Source organism: Furipterus horrens, unplaced genomic scaffold (genome assembly GCF_987537825.1).
Source record: "Furipterus horrens unplaced genomic scaffold, mFurHor1.1.pri manual_scaffold_5, whole genome shotgun sequence".
NCBI classification, from domain to species: domain Eukaryota; kingdom Metazoa; phylum Chordata; class Mammalia; order Chiroptera; family Furipteridae; genus Furipterus; species Furipterus horrens.
This window is the reverse complement of record NW_028327175.1, coordinates 144065130-144086875: the sequence shown is the minus strand read 5'-3', so window position 1 is coordinate 144086875 and position 21746 is coordinate 144065130. Positions and strand designations below refer to the sequence as shown.

The window sequence follows — 21746 nt, the reverse complement described above, 5'->3', positions numbered from 1 at the left end:
TTCAGAAAGAGAGAAGCTGATCTGGTATTTTTTCTTCTTATTGCTGATCAACATATCCCTATTACTGCAACAAAATATGGCTTAGAAAATATAAAGGAACAAAGCTTTCCAGCAATATCCTAAAAATGTCACCAAATTTATTACTGTCATTGGTTTTTATGAGTAGTATATGAATTTTCCTGCTTGGATTGTCAGCTTTCAGAACTGTTTTAACCGATTTCCAAACACTTTGGTTTACGGTAACTGTAGTCCCGTTCTGTTGAACACCAGTCTCCATTTAAAAATTGATATTTTTTGTAAACTAGTAAATATAATTCATTCTTAGGCCTATTGTATTTTGTTGTCGTCACCAGATACCTAAAAAGCATTGGTTTTCCTGTCTTCATCTCCATTTCTCTCCAGCCAGCCACCTACTACTCAAAATAATAAAGGGAGCCCTTTTAAGACTGACAGTCTTACATCAACAGTTCTTTGTAAGACCAGGCAGACTCAAGGTAAGAATTCCTCACTTATTTGGGAACCATAAGCCCAGAGTGAGCTTTCAGGAACAAAACCAATCACACTGCTTGGGGTGGGGGATGGGATCCACTCCCATGGAGGCTGTGGAAGCATTTGTCCTCTTACAGCTGTCTGGCTGAGTGGAGCCTGGATGTTTCCCTTAGGTCTCACTCTAGGGGCCCAATTTCAGGGCAAAGCAATTGCTCCTGGGGTGTTTTGTTAAAACCTACAGTGCACTTCTTGGAGAGAGGTTGGGGTAAATCAAGGCTTCCCATATTTGAGAACGTAAAACTGTAGGCAGGACTAGAGATCTGATGGTGTTCTGTTTTTGTTGGTGGTGCTGGTTTTTTTTTTTTTTTTTTTTGGTTGTTGTTTCTTTTGTTTTGTTTTGCCTGTTTTATATTCCCAGATGTGTTTTATCGACTTATCTTCCTATATGTCTATATTACAGAACTGCCCATTCTGTGCTTTTCTATAGACAAAGTACTGTTGTGAATAGTCAAGTCCTAGAATTTAAACGACTCTTACTTGCACTGAAGCCAAGTGAGTGTGTCCTCTATTCCTAGTTTTGGGGCCAGTGGTTTTATAAACCTTTAAAATTTACTCAAAATTAGAAACGTTTTAGTTTGTCTGTTTATTTGTTTAAGTGGGCTTTATTACCCTTAGGAATTTCCTCTATAGACTAGAGCTCTTCCCAGTGAATTTAGAATGTAGAATTTATAACATTAAAAATACTATTTCTCGATTCTTTAAGAAACACAGTTACCACTGGGATTTCAAGCAATCAACAACAGCCTTGGCTCTCATATAACCCGGTACAGAGCTCATTATAATGTTTTCACAGTGATGGCCTTCTCTTAAAATCTGAATGAGCAGCTTGTATAAAAAGCATGCTTGCCCCAACCTGACCCTATTTACTTGCTTATATAAATGCTTTGTGTATTTTAATTTTGTAAGCTAGCATTGAGCTACATACTTGACCTAAAACTCCACACTTCACTCCATGTAATACAGTGATATGAAAAGTGTCAACAAACATTCTCCTAAGTTATATTAGGCTTATTATCATTTTGGCATAAGTAGGAAACAGGGAGCTAATGTAAAAAAAAGAAACTTCATTTACCATAATTGCCGTAAGTCCTACTTTGAAATGTATGTTGCTGAAAGTCTCAAAATAATATTCACATCAATGTTTTTAATGCAAAATTCATTTTCATTTTGTAAACAAATGACAACAGCAGTTTTGTAGATTCTGTTTGGGCTGTAGAGACCCAATTATCTGGTCAAAGGGCTGCATGGATGCAAGAGACAGGGTGAGTTAAAGTTTAACTCCCAGGAATTGTAAACCAAACCTAAAGCCACTGAACCTTTGGAGTTTGATATGATGATTAGCACATAACCAGAGTGACACGTTGAATTCGCCATAATCAAGGAAACCTTTTCCGGGTGGGGATCTCTGAAATCACTCAGGTATGGTCCATGTGTTTTGCTTTTTCTATTCGAAATCTGTCAAATTGTGCAGTTCAGGTCAGTGGAAATGTAGTGAAAACAGCTTCTACCCTCTTGTCGTATAGAGCCTAATTCAGGGATTTTTCTACTTTGTTTTTATTCAGTGAAGCAACCTGAAAACCAAAGAAAATACTGGGATGAACCTATCATCTCAAAATGAGATGGCAGCCATCTTTTGCTCCTTGATTTAATCATTTTTCTGAGGTTTATAAAAATGCAGATTTACCACTTTGCATTCAAGAACGGGGCTAATGTTTCTGAAATGTTTATTTAGCAGTAGCCAGACAGCAGGGAGAGTTGTGGCTGACTACCTCTCCTGATCCTAGGATGCTGGAAAACAAAACTGTATTAACAAGAGAAATAGAATTATTGTCACAGGTATACTCGAATTGTCTGTATGGGTCATAATTCCTATCATAATTAAAACTTCATATATTCAAGTCTCTTTTTCTCTCCTTCATCCTGTACCACCACCAAAAATAACCACATAAAAAGCATAACAAAAATACCACCTTGGTGAATTCTTGCTATTTCCTCTGCCATTATTGTACTAACCAAAGGAATGCCCTAAACGATTCACTTTTCATTCTCATAAAAAAAAAAAAAAAAAAGCCATAGAAAAGGGCTGTCTGTGAGTGTGTAAAATCTCTTTGTGATGGCTAATTATAAGGTGTTTCCCATTCAGCATGGTTTGAGCAATTGTGCTGCAATTGATATATTTTCACATAATCTTTTCGGTCACTCCAACCAGAATATGATGGCATTTTATCAAAAGAAAGAAATTACTCAGGGCACTTGTCAGTAATATTTAATTCCTACCAGAAATCTCTGAAAGACTTTTGTTCTGTAATTATCAAAGTAAGTTCCAAAGACCATGGGTTTCAAGCTAAATAAGTTCATTTATTATAGAACTTTTCAGATGTGTACTGTGTATCTCCAAGAAGATGAAGAACATATTATTTGTGCAGGATTAATGTTTTGCAAAATATACATTGGCAAATTCAACTCTAATTATACTGTAATTTAGGAGCAAAGGTGTGTTGGTATGGTCTGAAACATTCTTTATTGTGTGTGCTTAGATGCATACAATAGGTATGAAAATAAAAATGAAATCACTTATTTGTCAAAGCACTGAGGCCCTCCCCTAATAAACATAGAGTAACAGACACATGATGTACAGGTTCATTTGTAAGAGCAATATTTTCTAGAATCATGTTGATACTGCCCACTTGAGACAATTCTCAATTTTACTGTTCCAATTTATTATTTATCAAGTGCAAGCTCATAGGAAAGATAGTTGGTAAGAAAAAAAAGTAGTTGTTATAGTCAAATATAAAATGACATACAAGATATAAAAACACTGAATATACAGTTATTTCCAACTGGGCTAATACCACATTGGTTTTGTTTCATTTCAGATACATTTTCTATATTGTATTCAGTGGAGATTAATAAATATGGCTCAAAAGAAGTGACTCGGTTGTCAACCAAGTTGAGGAAATGGTGGCTACACAGGTCTTGTTAGTACCTGAGTGTTTGAGTAATAACAATAATAATAATAATAATAATAGGCATGTATTGGAAATATAAGCACTATATTGCCAAGTGCATTTCTCAGCACTTTCCATGCATTTATTTCATATTATTTTTAGAACAGCTAGATAAGGTAGATACTATTACATTTTACAAGTGAGAAAACTGAGGCTCAAATAAGTAACCTAATTAGGTTCAACACCACCCAGTTGGAAAATAGCAGAACCAGGTTTCTCAGCCAGGTGGTCTGACTCCAGAGCCCAAGTGTGTCACCATTATACCGTACTCACAATGACTGAGGATTTACACTGTGTGTAAATATGTTCATTCATTGTAAACATCTAGGAGAGTAGGCAATGTTTTGTTTCCTAAGCTTATCTGACAACAGAACATCTTCCAGGAATACCTATAAACATCTCTCAGAAATGGTATTCCTCTGAACACAGATTAAGAAAGAACAAACCATTTTTATAGCCAATATCCAACATTCATAACAACAGTTGATTGAAACAGTCACTATTGAAATAATCACAATTAAAAAGGGACCTTACAATCTAGTCATCTAGCCATCTCTTAGAGACATATGGATGGTCCTGTGTGATACAGATTAATTATACAATGAACACTGGACTTTTTTCCCAAAAGAGCTGGGATGGAATGCCTGTACCAAAACTTCCTAGGTTTGTGACCTTGGGCATAATATTTAACTTCTCTGAATCTCAGATTCATCAAATACAAAACAGGGGTAAAATCTTCCCATTGAATTTAGTGAATATTAAATGAGATGATGTAGCAAAAACGGTTAAGCACAGTTCCTAGCACGCAAGGAATTCAGCAAAATTATCTAACCTTTCCATTCTCCTATGTGTAACAACCTCCAAAAAATTTTCCTAAACTTTCTGAACCTATCCTTTAGCTCCTCTTTGTCCAAACATTATCAATATAGTTTAAATTTAAAATTATACATAAATAATGAAGTTTTCATTAGCCACACAAATAGTAACCCTATTCTATTTGTTAAGAGACAACCTATGTCCTTTTCATTCTAAACAGCAACAATGAAAAAACAGTATGTTTTAGAGACTGCTGCTCTAGTTAAAAGTCCAACTCCCTTTCCACTGAAACACACAGGACACCTGTGACAGTGTGTGTTCATTTTGTCACACAGTCAATTGATATTAAAAGTGTTTCAATAACATTTAAAATACTGACATCTCTCAGAAAGCTGAGCAGTGCATTGGGTACTATTGCACAATGGCTTTCATTACCTTATGTGTCTCTAAATGACTCAATAAGTTCAAACAAGATGATATTGATCAACAGAGGATAAACACCATTTTATCTTACTCATAGAAACAGTAACCAGGCTCCTCTAAAGTGCAGTTCTAGAAGCCCAAACCCATCCCCCAACCCTACGTCTCGAAAAGCATCTAAAAAAGGACCAACACTACTGCATGACATTCTACACTAGAAATCTAGGACCCATCTGCTCCTGGGTCCAGTGTTTACTGCACAATCCAGGGCATTATTAAGAAATTTTAACTACTGATTGGACCAGGAAAGCTGGTTTATCATTTCAGTCCATCAAACCTAGTCCAACTAGGTTATCAGCATTTAAAAACTATTTAGAATTTTTAATTAAAAATTTGTATTGAATATTTTTTGTTTATCTTATCTATTGTTTATGCAATTATAGCTATTCCTACTTTTTCTCCCCTTCCCCACCTCCATCCTGCCCCACCCTCACCCCACCCTCAGTCAATCCCCAAATTGTATGTCTGTCCCATAGGTTATACATAAATGTTCTTTGGTTAATCCCTTCACCATCTTTCATCTAGTCTCCCCCCACTTCCCCTCCAGACACTGCCAGTCTCTTCTATGTATTTATGCTTGTTTCTATTCTGTTCCTTAGTTTATTATGTTCATTAGATTCCACATATAAGTAAGATCATGTGGTATTTTTCTTTCACTGACTAAACCATCAGCAAGACAAATAGGGAACTCATTGTATGGAAGAACATTTTTGCTAAGGATACATCTGATAAGGGTTTAATCTCCAAAATATACAAAGAACTAATATAAAACAACACCAGGAAGACAACCAAATTAAGAAAGGATCAAAGGACCTAAATAGACACTTATTTAAAGAGGACATACAGATGGCCCATAGACATATTTTTAAAATGCTCAACATCACTAATCATCAGAGAAATGCATAGTAAAACCACAATGAGATGTAGATTAAAACCACCTTACACCTGTCAAAATGGCTACCATCAATAAATCGACAAACGACAAGTGTTGGTGAGAATGTGGAGAAAAGGGAATGCAGTCTGGTGCAGCCACTGTGGAAAACAGTATGGAGTATCCTCAAAACATTAAAAATGGAACTCTCTTTTGACCCAGCAATTCCATTCCTGGGAATACATGCTAAGAATCCCAGAACACCAACACAAAAAATATATGTACCTCTGTGTTCATAGCAGTGCTAGTTACAATAGCCAAGATCTGAAAACAGCCTAAGTGCCCATTAATAGATAAGTGGATGAAAAAGCTGTGGTACATTTACACAGTGGAATACTACAGAACAGTAAAAAAGAAGAAACTCTTACCTTTTCTGACAGTATGGATGGACCTGGATAATACTATGCTAAGCAAAATAAGCTAGTCAGTGAAAGAAGAACACCACGTGTTGAATATTTTTGATTGACCCAAACCAAAAATTGAAATATTTTCTTTTATAAAAATGGTTGCAATAACTAAAATATGTTGGTATCTTCAGCTCACTAATTTGACTTTTTAAAGACATATAGACTGTTTTGTTTCTTCACACAGATATGTTTGTGTAATTATATATAGGTATTAACAATCATATAGAAAACATTTTTCAGGTTTTGCTTATTTCAATAGGGTTCGGTGTCTGATAATATTAAGAGGGAAATAATAACAAGGATTAAGATAACTCCCTTTCATTTGCAAGGTTATATACAATGTTCAGCACCAGTCAATAATATAGCTAAAGAAAATTAGTACATTGTAATTTGGCCAGATGAAATGACTAAGTGAACAAATTGGTTTGCAATTCTATAAAATAGTACCTTCAGTGATGTAGTAATGCCTTCTCTTCTTCTCTTCCTCTAGAAGTTAAAAAAATTATCATTGTTTTGGGGTGCTCAATTGGTTTAAAAATACCAGATTTACATAGTAGAATTGAATACCATAATACTTTATTTCTATAGAATATTCTAGGTTACAATACATTTTATACAGAAGAACTTATTTGGATTTTTAATGCCAAATTTATTCATAGTCAATTTAGTATGCCTAGTTTCTTCAAGGGAATTGAGTCACTATTCATCAATTCGATTGTGCAAATCTAATTAACTGAAAGATGTTCTCACCTAGTGTGTATAAGCCTATCTCTCTGTATGTAGCAAAGTGCTGATTATATAGGGAGCCCTCAACTACTGTTCTAGACATTAACTGATATGTTGATAAATTAAGAGGTTAGATGAAACTATGAAGAGAGATCTTAAGGATCCACATAGAAGATGAGCAGAAAACCAGTCCCATGCCGGTCCCAGAAGAAAACAGCCTAAAAAGTTTTAAAGCAGTACAGATGCTGTAACCAACATAGAGAAAGAAGTGAAGGAAGTGAAGATTCTATAGTATCTCCTAAAAGACTGGCAGAGTATTATGTCCAAATGCAATTGTTGCTCATTTCTATTAATTCACCTTTAGTATTCTACCCAGCTCTTCTTTTAGAAATGCATTTAGTACATATCTTCTGAATGAAGTAGATTGGTTTATGATTTCTTTCAGTGGAAGTCAGAAAATCAGAATCTGAGACCATGGAGGGGAAACTGTGTTGGCACATATAAATGCTTAACTCAGGAATCCTCTTTCTTGAAAATCTGTAGCATGACTCATAATTCAGGCATTTATTACCAACCAATTAGAATTGAAACCCTATGATGATATTACTAATAATATTAATAATAGTTTTTATTTCCTTATATAGCTCCAGCCATGTGCCAGGCACATAGATTAACTTGTTTAATGCTATGTAATCCTATGGAATAGAACTATTGTTATGCCATTTTTCCAATAAAGAGGGTAAGTTTTAGGAACACAGCTAATAAGTGGTAGAAACAGGAGTAAACTCCAGGAGCCTGGCACATACCACCCTGTAAACAGAGTATAAATGGAACACTGAGAAGCACTAAATCTCAGAACTAGAAAGAAACTTTGAGGGTTTTTTTTTATTTGACAGAGAAAATCTAAATGACTTTCCCAAGGATGAAAGCCACTTTTTGTCAGGGTAAGAGCCCAAGTGCAGGGCTTCAACCCTCAGGCAGGCCCTTTGCATTATACCAGGTCTCACTGTACAGCATTTCTAACTCAGCCTGAATTACACAATTCTGGGAGACAGATTAACAGGGCCTCCAGGGGTAAGAGGACTATTCCCTTCTCTCTGAATCCTGCCCTGCTTGCTATACCCAGACTTACCAACAGACCAAGCCAGGGACTCAGTTAAAGGAGACCCACCCATTTGGTTACTCTGAGAACCTCCCAGGCCCAGATCCCAGGAAATATGTGTGGCACAGGCACCGTGAACATAGTAGGGGTATCTCTGAAAACACAAAGTGATTGTCCTGAATGACTTGGTTGCCTTACACCAAAGTCCTGATGGTGTCTGAAGAGGACACACCCTCCTCCCCAGAGAAAGAATAATTGGGCTGCTAGGTCTCTGAATGCTGAGGGAGACCCATATTTAAACTGACCTAATTTGTAACTTTAAATTAAGATCCAAATGCTCCCAAATAGAAGCTCTGCCAGCCTCAGCAGAGTTATTCATTTGGAATAATAAGAGTATGTTTTCAGAAGTTCCTTGTTAAAATACAAATTAGTTGCGATGCAGAGTGTGAGTGATAGAGGCACTCAGGAACACTGTAGCCTAAAAGCACTTAGCAGAAGAGCCTGACAAAGCACTGTGGGAATGGTACTTAGGACAAGTAAAGTTTTGATGGTGGTAAAGGGAAGATGGAGAAAAGAGGTGGCTCGGGGTGGAAGTGACATGGGTAGCCAGATGATAATATAAGGTATCTGAATTGCAGGTGTTTATCCGATCTTTGAGAAAGAATTTATTTAGCTTAGTAAATAATTCTGATTTATTATTAAAGTCATTTGAGCACCACACTCAGCAGGCATTAATTCCTTCATGTCTCTGACACATTATATAAGTTATTTAATACAGGTGCAATGACAAATTGCAATCATCCAGGGAGTGCCATTGTATGGCTCCTTAGGATATTTTAAGAGGAAAATCCTATAATGTCTAGAAACTTATTTTAACTGGCCTTTCAAATAATCTCTAAAGCCTAATATTTCCCATAATACTAATTCTGTATCTCAAGATTTCAAAGGATTTTCTAAAGCCCAAGAACCAAAGCTGATTCATAGTTTTAGCATGGCAAAGAGAGAGATGATTATAATCTTAAAACAGGCAGGCAGCTCTGGGCCCAGGATGGCTGGCTGAAATCCTGGCTCCACCCCTTACTAGCTATGTGAGCTTTATCAAATAATATAACTTCTCTGTGTCTGCTTCCTCTTCTATAAAATGAAAGTTGTGAGAATCAGATCACAAACCACACATTAAGTGCTTACAACACCACCAAGTAAGTAAGTGTGCATAAACCTTAGCTATTGCAGCTATAATTCTCATCTTATTTCTGTGTCGATTACACAATGCTTCCTATCAATAGAAGAAAGGCTCTGAGGTCAACATGTAGAAAGTGTTGTTTAGACTGGACATCAGGTGGCTTAGAAATTCACAATCTCCATCACTGGGTTGTGGTAAAAATTTGGCACCATTTCTCCTTAACTCAGTAGCTTTCTTTCCAAGGCTGAGATGTTCTCTATCACAGGCAGGGACTCCTAATTAAGTTGATCTAGAATGATTGAGAGGAAGCTGGGTAATGTGCAAGGGAAGCAGAATAGAAATCGGAATCCTCACACCAGAGTGCAATCCTCTCAGGCTCTGTTACTTTCATAGTTAGAACAAAAACCCATCAAAGTACACAAAGCCACTTATAAAGATGCAGACTGTTGAAGAATAGCAAGCATGAAGTAATGTGTCCTGCCCCTGCACAGTCTCCTACACAGACATGGCAACAGATCAAAACCATGTGTGGATCTGCATTAACCAGGGTGCTCCAGAGAAACAGAACTAAGAACTCCAACTGGCTAATACATATACATAAATGTTTTTTTAGTGTTGTTATTGTTCTAATACCTTAATAGTATGATTTACTAGTATCTCTAAGATATATATTTACATCTATCTATTTATCTATCAAAAGAGATTATAAGAAGTTGGCTAATGTGATTATAGAGGCTGAGAAATACCCAAATCTTCAGTCAGCAAGCTGGAGACTCAGGAGAGCCAATGTGTAGTTCCTGATTGAAAACTCAAAAAGGCTTGAGACCCAAAAAGAGCCCATATTTCAGTTCAGGTCTGAAGGCCAGAAAAGAGATGGAGTTCCCTCTTACTCAACATTTTTGTTCTATTCAGGTCTTCAAATGATTGAATGAGACCTAACCACATTGGGGAGGACAACCTGCTTTATTCAATCTATTAATTGAAATGTTAATCTCATCTCAAAACACCCTCACAGACACATTCAGAATAATGTCTGGCCAAACATCTAAGCACTATGTGGCCCAGTCAAGTTGACATATAAAATTACCCATCACAGTACCTCAGGGAGTAGAAAGCTCCTCATGTCGTCTGACTGTAAGCCTTTCCATTTCCTCCCCATCACCCTTTCCCTGTTCCAACACATGCACAGTTTCCATCTAAAATTTTCCAAAATAGTTTTGGATTAAAAAACTCTTAGTATTCATCCCTCAGTCTTCATTGTCACCAAAGAACAGGTCGCTTATGAGAGTCTGTCTCAGAGTTTCTGATATTCGTATCCAAGTTGAGAGCAGAGGCTGGAGGATGCATAAAGGAGTGGTGGTGTCAGAGCTGGTTACAGAGGGAAAGGGGCATATCACGAGGTCTCTTGTGGGCTGTGCTACCCACACTGGCCACCAGGAGTTCATTCACCCTGGTTATGCCTGTGCGTTCGTGAATACATATCCACAAAACCACACAAAGCCTGGTGGAGCAGGCATGAATTTTCCTCAGCCAGGGAGACTGTGGAAAGAAGGATGGGAACTCCAGTCACAGGGCAAAGAGGAAATAAGAACAAGGAAACCAAAGATGTAACTGCAAACCTGATGGGCTCAAGCATAGAATAGCTCTAGACTTGCATTGAGAGACAATCAGGAAGGTAGTTAGAGCCAGATCATGGCAGGCACTCAATGTCAGGTGAAGGGAGTGGACTATTTACAGTTAGTGATGAGGTCAATGAAGGTTTGAGGCAGGAGAATATTAGAAGGGACATCTTAGGAAGATTGATCTGGCAGTGGTATGCAAAACAGAGAGGCAGGGCCCAGAGGGTAGTAAGCAGTGAAGTTTTATTCAACACCTGGACTGAGCTCAAATTAAGTCCAGTGATGGAAGAGGGAGTGGGGATTGGGGGTAGGACTGTAAGAGGAGCAACAAGTAAGAATACATATGTAGAGAAAGCAGGAAAAAAGTCAGGATCCAGACTTCGTGAGGAGCCTATATTAGAGTTTATTTTGGGTAAAGACGCTGTAAGGACTTCATCGGAAAGGATTCACAGATTTGCTAACATACTTCTTTGTTAACTTGACTATGTACTTCCTACATCTGTTCCTCTCTCTTCTAAAAGTCATCCTTACTTTCTATTCTCTATCCTTCTCTATGTCACAGTTTTTGCTTCTTCTTCATACACAAAAGCACAATGATTCACTTTTATGCATACAGCAGTAACATGAATATCTTATTGGTTGGTCCTCATGGAAACTGAACTGAAAACAAATCACTTCAACCAGAATCTAGGAAAGATGTAAAACTTTTAAAAAAATATATTTCAAGATCGGTATTTCTAAATATTAGCAATTAGGAAAACACTTATTCATTAGAAATGATGAAAATCTAGACAACTATTACAAAATCATTGTATTACTCTCCCTTTTCTCCTGTAATCTCATCTCTACCTTTCTTTTATAGACTTTTTCTTCCTGTCCTTTTGGCAGATACAATACATTTAATTAACTTCTATTGTTTTGTTTTGTTTTGTTTAACATTTAACATGTACAGACTGGAGCTTAAGTCAGCAGTTCTAAACTCAGCTGTGTACTATCACCTGAGGAGCCGATAACATACAATGTCCTGGGCCCCACTCCAGACTAGTGGAATCAGAATCTCTCTAGGGGTGGGGAGGGCAATGCTCAAGTCGTCGTCGTCGGCAGCCGTCCGTCTCGAGAGACGATGGTGTAGCTTAAGAGTCTATCTGCACCGCCGAGAATGGCTGTGCAGTCCGACTCGGGAGTGACACGGTATCTGTCTCCTCCCGTGTTGAATCGACATCTTGCGATGACGCTGGAGTGTCCTCTCCAGTGAAGCTGAAGCTACAGAGCCTGGGCAGGGTGATATGGAGGGTCTGCTGTTGCCCATGCAGCAGACCCCCCCTCTCTTCGCAGCTGAAGGGTCCAAGGGAAAGACGGAGTCAATACAGCTTGGCTTCAGGTGCACCGCAGGACTTGCCGGTGTTGACTACAACGTCGAACCGCCTTAGGGACTCCGGCTCCGGATTTTCTGTCGGGGTTTACTCCCTTAGCCTTTCCCCTGAAGAGGTATGCCGCAAGGCAGCGGAGGTTTTTTGGAGTCAGAGTTTTCCTTCTCTGATGTGCCCTGACTGGAAGATCGAACCAGCGACACTTAGCTCGCAGGCCGACGCTCAATCCACTGAGCCAAACCAGCCAGGGTTAATGCTCAAGTACAGGTGATTATAATGCGAGGTCAGGTAGGGATCTGTTCTTTCTCCATAGCTCCTGAATCTCAAATCTGCTGTCAGCTGCCTTTGACAAAGACTGTTCTTAAATCTTTCAGTGCTAGTTTGAAGTACAGCATTCCCTCACTTATCTCGGGTATAACGTTCTAGACCCCACCCCACCCCTGTGATAGGTGAAAATCCACGAAGTAGGAACCTTACTTTTATTTTAGTATTTATATATATTTTTAAGGCTTTATAAACCCTTCCCACACACTTACAAACTGTTCCTAGTCCCTTATTAACCTTTTCCACACTTTTATAAACACTACTTATGTTCTTAAACATATTCTACACTCTTAAACCTACGTAACTTTAACAACATGCATATACAGTACAGCAAAATCCCACGATATAGCAAAAAATCCGCGATATATAATTAAATATAATATTTTTAAAAATCCCGTGATACAGTGAGGCCATGTTAAGTGAATGGTGATATAGAGAGGGACTACTGTATGTTTCAACAGTGGTCAAGTATTTTAAGAATAAGCCCCTGCTTATCAAGGTATTGAAAGTCAGAGTTAAGGACTTCACTCAAAGTAAACACACTCTGTGAAGATTACAGTGAATTTGTTTTATAGAGCATGATAAAAATAGAGGAAGGAGAGATCAAATAAATTGAGTGACTATTACTTGCTAAAATTTAGGAACACTTGTATTTTAATCTCAAAGTCCTATTTTGACAAGGCGAGCATAAGTTAAAACTTCTCTCCTATCTTTTCTTGCGTAATTTACCATTTCAAACTAAATTCAGGGATTTAAAGGATCCTTGTTGACATTTAAAGGGTATTTTAAGCAAATAAATGGTAAAATATCTTCTGAGGCAGATAAAAATGTACCTCTGTAATATTCACTTAATGAAAATATGCTAAACGTCAGGAAGTATTTCTACTAGATCATAAATTCTGCAATTTTAAACAGACTTAAAATGATAATAAATTTATTTTTTATTCTATTTAAAATTACTTATTCCTTAAACAAAACAAAAAGGATTTCTAGCTATCAGGATTGTTTTGCAAAAATGATGATCTGTGGGCCAGGTGAATGTGCTTAACTTTCCCAAGAGTTTGTATATTTCTGTCTTTTAAAATGAGGTTGTATGTGGTTCCTGATATTAAATTAGAAAAAAAGTTTGGAAGACATGGCTCCCCTGCATGTTTATAACACCCTGATTTCATCCAGGCACATGTCCATGTGTGTAGATATTACAACAACAAACAAAAAAATTGCAATATAATCATTTGTCTATTATACATCTGCTTATTCTTTTTCTATGATAAATTCTAAGTCAGTAGCTCCAATAGTATTTGTTCTCTGTAGATACTTTTACTATGGTGCAATTTCCTCCATATCTTAGGTTTTGCTGCTTTAAGTTACTTTATTTAGGACTTGAGGTGACTTCAAATAGGATAGTATATGGACTCAAACATCAACAAACAATAATCAAAGTATTGGCTGGTCCTATACAGCTTTGCAAAAATAACGATTCTTTAAAAAGTCCATCAGCACTTCCTAAAGCACATTGCTTCTTTACAACACTTGATAACTTGTCTTAAAAGTACAATATACTTCTTGATGGAAAGAGCAACTTCTTTAGCTAGGGGTGTCACCAAAGGAGCAGGAAAGAGAAGAAAATACAGGATAAAAGAATAGATGAGAGTAAGAAACAGGTGAAGAAAAAAGGGAAAGTATAGACTTTCAAAGGTGGAGTTAAGAGAGGCAGAGAAGACCCTGCTTTCTAAACAGCTGTGTTTGGTGCCCAAGAGAAGTACTTGTGGCCTTGATTACCCACCACTGCACTATTCCTTCACATATTTGGCTCATATTTCAATTCCTCCTCTTTTGTTATCTACAATCCAGAAGAGCTAAAGATCAATGGGAAGAAGGAATCAACACTTTAATTTAAATATAATAATAGAAATTCACATGAAATTCAAGTTAGATCATGCCAAGTGATACATCACTTAGTCACCTATTAAGACTATACTCTGCCAAGGAGTAATGTTTCAGTGAGGTACAACCAAGTACATAACAGAGGCTTGCAATGAGCACATGTCTAGTTTGGACCATGTCCAAAGGGGGTCAGATCTTAAATGTGTCCATGTAAACCATCAGACAGTCTAAGCACAGCACCACTCAACAGAGCTGTTACAATAGCCCATTTTTATTCCAGCAACTAAGCTAAATTACCAGAGTGCTTTAAATGACCAAGATCACCTGCCTATGGAAGAGAACCCAGACTCACAGTATACCATGCTCATGAGTTTCATTCTGGTGTATGTGTTCCTCACAGGAGCACATTAAGGGAAACTAGGTAGGCATCATCTCCCTCCTTGTCCTGCCAACACTTGCCTTTTTTTTTAAGGGGAGAAAACTGAGAAGTCAAATTTAGTAACTAAGAGCACAGGCTTTGTCCCCAAACTACATAGATTCAAGTCAGGGGTCTGCCACTCACTATCTGAATAACCTGGAGCACATTAACCTCTCCAACTTGATTTATTACCTATATCACAGGAATGGTAACACCTACCCTATTGAATTTTAATAAGAATTAAATGTTTAAAGTTTAAATTATGTTTAATGTTTTTAGAACATAGCATATACACCAAGTGTTCAGTAAATCTTAGCTACATTTTATCATTTGAAACCTTCTCAAATTTTGCCAAATAGACAAAAATCAAAATATCTTGTTTTTGTGTTTTAATTTGCCTTTTCTGATCACTAAAGATGGTGACAATACCTATTTAAATGATATGTTTACAAACTATATTGTTCTTTCTGTGAATTGACTGCTCATGCTCTTTGCCCTTTTCTTCATTAATTTGTGAGTCTCTTTATTATTGATTGGAAGGTACTTTTGTACATTACAGATATTAATTCTCTGTACTTATATAGACAGCAATCACTCTCTTCCAATTTGTGGCTTTTTAACTTTATTCTGCCACTACAGATGTTTGTAACTTTTATGTAGTCAAATCTGGCAGTCTTTTCATCTTTATGGTTCCTAATGTGCTTGATAAGGAAGACCTCCTGCATCACAAGATTATAAAAATATTCTCCCATATTTTCTTCTAGTACTTATACAAGGTTTTTTTAAAGTATATTTTATTGATTATGTTGTTACAGTAGTCTCAATTTTTCCCCTTTGCTCCCCTCTTCCCAATACCCCCCTTCCCTCTAGCAATCCCACCCCCCTTAGTTCATGTCCATGAGTCATACATATAAGTTCTTTGGCTTCACCCTTTCCTGTACTATTCTTAACATCCCCTGTCTATTTTGTACCAACCAATTATGCTTCTTAATCCCTGCACCATTTCCCCATTTACTTCCCCTCAGCTGATAACCCTCCCACTTCCCCATTCACCCTCCTCCCCCCTCCCAGATGATAACCCTCCAAATGATCCCCATACCTAAGATTCTGTTCCTATTCTTGTTTGCTTAGTTGGATTTTGTTTTTATTTTTTAGATTTAGTTGTTGATAGTTGTGAGTTTGTTGCCATTTTAATGTTCATAATTTTGGTCTTTTTCTTAAGTAAGTTCCTTTGACATTTCATATAATAATAGCTTGGTGCTGATGAGCTCCTTTAGCTTTACCTTGTCTGGGAAGCACTTCATCTGCCCTTCCATTCTAAATTATAGCTTTGCTGGATAGAGTAATCTTGGTTGTAAGTCTTTCCTTTTCATCACCTTGAATACTTCTTGCCAGTTCTTTCTTGCCTGCAAAGTTTCTTTTGAGAAATTAGCTGATAGTCTTATAGGCACCCCTTTGTAAGTAACTCTCCGCTTTTCTCTTGCTGTCTTTAAGATTATCTCTTTGTATTGAACCTTCAGCATTTTAATTATGATGTGTCTTGGTGTGGTCCTCTTTGGGTCTAGCTTGTTTGAGACTCTCTGTGTTTCCTGGACTTGTACATCTATTTCCTTCACCAAATGCAGGGAGTTTTCCTTCATCATTTTCTCACATAAGTTTTTGATTTCTTGCTCTTCCTCTTCTCTTTCTGGCACCCCTGTGATTTGGATGTTGGCATGTTTAAAGTTGTTCCAGAGGTTCCTAAGCCTCTCTTCATTTTTTTAAATTCTTGTTTCCTATTCTATACTGGTTGACTGTTTACTTCTTTCTTATGTTCCAAATCATTGATTTGCACCCCAGTTTCCTTCCCTTCACCATTGGTTTTGTGTGGATTTTCCCTCCTTTCATTTAGCATAGCCTTCACTTCTTCCCTTATGCATTTGCCATACTTAAGCATATTTGTCAAGCCTGTGAGCATCTTTATCACCAGCATTTGGAATTCTGCATCTGTTAGGTTGGCTATCTCCTTGTTTGTTAGGTTGATTATCTCCTTATCGTGTAGTTCTCCCACTGGAACCTGATCAATTTCCACTTTTGGGCCATACTTCTCTGTCTCCTCATCTTGACAGGCTCCTGTGTTTGTTTGCCTCTGTGTCTTAGGTAGAGATGTCGCTCCTGTTACATTGTAAGGGGTGGAGCCTTAGGGATTTGTCAGTACAGGCAACCCATTTCACCATGTTGTGGTGCTGTATGTGGGGGAGGGGTCTGAGAGGGAACAATGCCGCCTGCTCAACACTCACCCCTTTTCCAGGCACTTCTCCCACTTTGTATGGCACTGGCACCTCTCTAGCTGTTGCCCTGGCCGTCGTTCCCAGAGTGAGTGGGTCTGCAGATGTTCTAGGACTGTGGGGCCCCTTAAACAAGTGGACTCTGCTGAGAGACTGGCAGTTTTTTCCTCCACCCCAAACCCCACTGGTTTGCACAGTCAAAAGCAATGAGGCTTGATTTTCCCCGGTGCTGGGACCATAAGCTGCATGATCTGGTCTGGTGCTGGGAGCGCTCCACAGTTGTCCCTCCCGACTTTTTATAATGTGTGTCTATGCTTTCTGCCATCCTGCCACTGCCGCTGTTCCTGCCACCACCACACTGCATCCTCTCTGTCCTGACTCCACCCCTCCTACCTGTCTTGAGTATTCCTTCTTTATATCTTTGTTTGCTGGACTTCCATGCAGCTCGATTTTCTGGAACTTCTGGTCGTCTCTGGTTTTGAGGTAGTTGTATTCCTTCCTAGTTGTGGAGGGAGATGCAGCATGTCTGTCTAGGCCTCCATCTTGGCCAGAAGTCTATACAAAGTTTTTAAAGGTTACGTCTTTTATCCACGTAGAATTTTGGCATATGTTGTGAGATGGTTGGCCAACTTTATCTTTTTGTCAAATTGCCTAAGATAGTTCTATGATTTGAAATAGCACCTACTGGAAAATTGCAATATAATGAAAACTATGGGTCTAGACTTTTCTATTCCATTAATCTATTTGTCCATTTCTGTGCCCATTTTAACTTTTGATTAGTCTGGTTTCAAATAATTCTGTACTTTAAATATATTGTGGCATTTATTGTACATTTTCCACCCATATAAACTTTAGAATCAACTTTTCAAATTTCAAAATAATTTTATTAGAATTTAAATTGGTATTATATTAGATGAATAATTTGGGAAGAACTAATATATTTATGATTAGACTCCCATTACCCAGGCTTTTAGATCCTTTAGTAAAGTTTTGTCATTTTCTCCATATAAATTTTGGATATTTTGCATTAAGTTTATTTATTTTATAAGTTTTGTTTATACAGTTCAAATTTTCTCATGGCATTTCTGTTATTTCTGTTTAAATATGGAACATTTACTTTATAACTATTCCTTTGTAGTATTCTTGTATTGATACTAATAGTTACGTATCATTGATTTACTTGTTTTTGATGAAAATGCATGATTACAGTGTTTGACAATTAAGCATAATATTTGCTTCATATTTCTGACAAATGTTCTTTGTCAATTTAGGCATTTTTTATTTATAACTTAATAAAAATTTGGCTTTTTTAAAAACTAATAGCAGGTGTTCAATTTTATTAAGTGCCACTTTTACATTTACTAGAATGATCATATATATTTCTTCCATATCAATGAATAAATTAAACTAAACTAATAGAAACACTAGTGTTGAATAATCTTTGTATTCTTGTAATAAGTCCATGATGTTTATTGTATATAAGTATTTTGCTACTTTGCTGTGTGTAGGTCATATCTATAGTTATGTGTGATTATGATCGATAGATTTATGTTTGTGATATATTTGTTGGGCGTTGTATCAGACATATGATAAATAAGCCTGTAGATAATTTCATAAGTTTTCCATTTATTCTATGCTTCAAATAGCTCTGAATTACAAAAGAATTATTTGTTTCTTAAATGATTTCTACAACTTGCCTAATAAAACCATCTGCAGCTTGTGTTATTTGAGAGGGGAGCAATGAATTTTTCAATATAGTTTATTATTCAGATTTTTAACTTACCCTTGATGTAATTTTGAGAATTCACACTTTTTTAGGGAATTGTGTACTGCATCTATATTTTTAAATTCATTGATAAAAAAAATTCCTTCCTTTAAAAAACTTCTCAATCTGTGCTTATATTCATTTTTACCTCATTTTAAAAATAGGTTCTCTCCTTTATACATTGTCAGGCTTGCCAGAGGTGTACTAAGTTGCCAACCTTTTCAATAATCTTACATTTATTTATGAAGTCTACAAATTTTTCTTTTATTAATTTTAGCTTTGATTTATTCTAATTTCTTTAGTCTATTTTGTTCTCCTAAAATCTTTAATTTAATGCTTAGTTATATTATTTTCAGCATTTTTTGGCTTTCTAATAAAGTAATACAATTTTCTCATAAAAGAATCTTGGCCATTTCTCATCATTTTTGATATGACTTGTTTTCACTGATATTTATTGATGTAATTTAACTTATTTTTTATTATTATTAAAGTAAGAGTTGTATATTTTAGAAAGCTGAAAGTGGTCAAATAAGCAAGAATGAGAAATAATTTGTTAGCTAGATATACCTAGTTAGCCTTTTATAATCAGTCCTCATGAATATAAAAATTAACACAAATGAAATCAGACTATGTGTTCCGTTTTGTAGCCTTTTCTACTTGATTTTATTTCATAAATTATCTAAGTCATTATATATTCTACTACAACATCAATTTTATTAGTGCACTATACCACTTCTTATTCAAATATTTCTTCAGCATTGAATATGTATGTTATATCTACTTTTCATTATACCACTAAGATGCTCCATGAGAGACAAACACACACAGACTGAGGATCTTAAGGATTTTTCTGGCCGATAAATGAAAACATAAATACTAGATCAATTATTAAAGCTATATGAAAGAGGTTAAGTTAATGCATTCAAAACTACACTTCTCTTCATCTCAGACAATTGTTAAATGTGAGAATAGCCATTCAGAGAACCACAGATGATGACTGAGATGAGTCAACCACAGAAACAGATAAGGAATAAAAAAGGAATATTTATTAGCACTTTCTGTATTCCAAGCACTCTGTTAGGTACTCTTATATCCAATATCCATTATCTGACTTACTAAATCCTTTGTTTAAAAAAATTCAAATTAGGTATTAATGTTCCTATTCTTTTCTTAGAACAGAAAACAGGTCTCACAAAAGTCCAAATCCTAGTGGCAGAACTAAAATTCAAATGTAAGCCTGTTGTTCCCTAAAACTGTGTAACCTTCTAAAATAAAATAAATATATCTACTGTGAACAACTTTAATTTCTTTATTCTGGGCCTTAACTAGGACCAAATTGACCAAAACCAAATTAATGCATCATTCATTACTAACGCTTTAGTAACACAAAAGGGATTCTGGTTATTTTATTTATTTTTTGCTGATGGATATTGCTTTGGAAAAACAAGCAACCACATATTGGGACTTGGTGTGATGTTTTTATGGCTATATTTTGAAATTTTATGTATGCACATATTCTATTAATTTTGCTATGGTTCATGATGCATAGTCAAATAAATGTTATCACAACACTTTACTTCCAAAATAAGACTAAGAACAATTACAAACATTTTTTCCAAGGAGAATGATTGAGCTAATTTATATTTCTTTATCAATTAATACAAAGTAATACTTATTAGCTCCATTAGACAAATGCATAACTTGAGTTATAAATCCTTTACACACAATTTCAATATAATCTGGAACTCCTTTCGTGTAAAATTCCCAGAAGGTTCTAGAAGACTGAACTTGATAATAAACCACTTGTTGGTTTTATGCACGTTGCATAAGAGTTATGCTACATCATGCAACGTCAGTGCACAATAACATATTGGGAAAGACTGGATTTGGTTTGGAGAGGTCCCAACGGCAGGTGAAAATCATCAGTTTGCAGTGTATATGGGGTGCATTGCTAGTACAAGCCACAAAGTCTCCCCACTCAATTGCAAAAGAACACCTCTCCTCTGCTTACAGAGTCAGAAACAGTCCTTTTTCTCATTCAGTGTCCCCATCTATCCTCTTCAGGAAAAAAATAAAAGATCAAATGAAATAAATAAGATAGAAACTATAATATTAACAAAATGACTTCACTTCCTAACTCTAAAATATCTAGTGCAGTGCCTGGTATGTAGTGGATATTAAATTAATATTTGTCGATATTTTGGTTAAAGTTAAGAATAATTACTTCACTTAACTTTTAACCACTAAAATGTCTAACTTTAATTCTCTGTATCTTTTCAGCTTCTCTGTGTTCTCCTCTGCCTATCATTCATGAGTACCATGTCTGCTTTGGCTTTTCCAACCTATTCTTTCTTCACTCTTTAAGTGGCTTTTGTACCATGTATTTCTCTTACCTTTGTCTCATCTCTTGCCCAATTTATCATGTTGAGAGATGTTTTTAAAAAAGACTTGTTTTCCCATTTACTTTTTCTGTTTTCCTAGCTGGAAACTTAGGTCCCATTAAAACATAAAAACCTGCCAGTATTGTAATAACTTCAGGCAAATCTAAGTAACAAACAATCATTTAAAATCCTCTCCTATTTCTCTTCCACAACTTGGTTCTGTATGTGGTATCAATTTTTATGGACAAAATTAGTGCTTTTCCTCTTTAGAGACCAGGGTCATAATTAAAGAGCAGCACATAGTATCCTCTCTAAGGGGTCTAGATTTAGAAATGTCAGATTTAAAAAGCCTCCCACCTGCTTCTTTCTTCCAGCTTCCTTCTTATCTGTCTCCCTGACACATTCTCTGATCCAGGACCCACTAATACCTAAGGGCCACTAGGGTCAAAGGTCAGGAACAGCAGCTCTGGCCTTGCCCAACAGTGAACTCTGGAAATTTCTATTGAGCAGTCT

At 36.4% G+C, this 21746-nt stretch overlaps 1 protein-coding gene across 1 annotated transcript in view; it reads left to right on the top strand.

Annotated features, from left to right (window-relative positions):
• The first annotated feature begins 1887 nt into the window (after nt 1-1887).
• A1CF (APOBEC1 complementation factor) overlaps nt 1888-21746 on the top strand; it is a 78559-nt gene continuing 58700 nt past the window's right edge. Inside the window, exon 1 of the mRNA XM_090278039.1 lies at nt 1888-1968. The gene's annotated coding sequence lies outside the window, so the exon portion shown is untranslated. The remainder of the gene's footprint in view (nt 1969-21746) is intronic.